Genomic DNA, 1581 nt, shown 5'->3' with positions numbered 1-1581 from the left:
GCAGACGTGAACAATATATTTTACTGTGCATAAATTCTCAGTTATATATTTTATTCCATTGTCCGTACGGAGAATAAAATATGCTTTTAAAAATTATTTTTTAAAGACAACACTTCTAAAGAATCCAGTGTCTTTGATGTTAGGCATGTACAATGAATTTATTATCAGTTATATATTTTATTCCATTGTCCGTACGGAGAATAAAATATGCGTTTAAAAATTATTTTTTAAAGACAACACTTCTAAAGAATCCAGTGTCTTTGATGTTAGGCATGTACAATGAATTTATTATTTTATTTTCAAATATTAAAATTTGAAATATTTGAAAATAAAAATTAAATTTTCAAATATTAAAAAAAGGTAGTTTTTAAAATTTTCTTAATATATAAAAAATTTGTAAATTTTCAAAATTATTTATTCTACCGACTGATTCATACATTGTCTTTGACTTTATGCAAGTGTGTAACATTTAAGATCGATTGGACAGGTAGAAGTGTGTTAAATATGGATTATAAGATTTGTAGCAGACAAAATTATTTTTAAATTTTTTAATACTGAATTTTTTTAATTTCAAAATGATTTATTCCATCAATCGATTCATGCATTGTCTCCAACTTTACGCAAGTGTGCAAAATTTCAGATCGATTGGAGAGGTAGAAGTGTGTTAAATATCGATTATAAGATTTGTAGCCGGCAAACAAACAACAAGAAGTGAGGTTAAAGAGAAGTATTGTAAAGAAATGAAGTTAAAGAGAAGTATTGTAAAGATGTGAAGTTAAAGAGAAGTATTGTAAAGAAGTGAAGTTAAAGAGAAGTGTTGTAAAAAGAGATCTCATCGAGAATGGGAAGACTGACGTCGTAACACTGGAAATTTCATATATTTTATGAATTTAACTGAAAAATTTGCTCGGTTCTTGGAACACATGGGAGAGGCGAAGATTTTTTTTAATGTTTTGTAATGCCAATACTATCAAGTAATGTAATGCCAATACTACTATTGAACTCTTCATAGGTTATTGTAAGGTCGTCATCATAGGTATCATTATTGTAAAAAGATATGGTGTGGCACGCAACCTATAATGTCGCTTCTCATGAATGCCAGGAGCTGTAAAGACCGTGATTCCAAAGTTAATAGTTCACTAAACAATACTTATTTTCAGGCAAAGCCTATATTTAGCATACACATGCCAATTTATTAGGTTAAAACAAGAAAATGTTTATATGAACGCCTCACGCTCACGTCTTTAATTATCCAAAAATTTCGATCAATGCTTACTTTGTAGTAAAATCGGGTCATTAAAAAATATATATATCTGTCATATACATGGATAAACTTTAGAAATTTGTGTTGTTTTAATAGAATAGAATAGTATATAATATAATATCTGTCTCTTATACACATCTAGATGTGTATAAGAGACAGAACTAATACATACAACACAAGTTCGTTAAATAGCGAAAGAAAGCAATCGAAGCTGTTAAAGAAAACAACCGGCATTTTTAAGAGCATTTGTTCGAACGAAGCAGTCAGTCCTAGGAAAGAAGATGCCGGTCTTTAAAGTGAAATGAACAGCTCTTTTA

Source organism: Hyalella azteca, unplaced genomic scaffold, assembly GCF_000764305.2.
Source record: "Hyalella azteca isolate HAZT.00-mixed unplaced genomic scaffold, Hazt_2.0.2 contig6472, whole genome shotgun sequence".
Lineage (NCBI taxonomy): Eukaryota > Metazoa > Arthropoda > Malacostraca > Amphipoda > Hyalellidae > Hyalella > Hyalella azteca.
Note: the sequence above shows the minus strand (reverse complement) of the source record.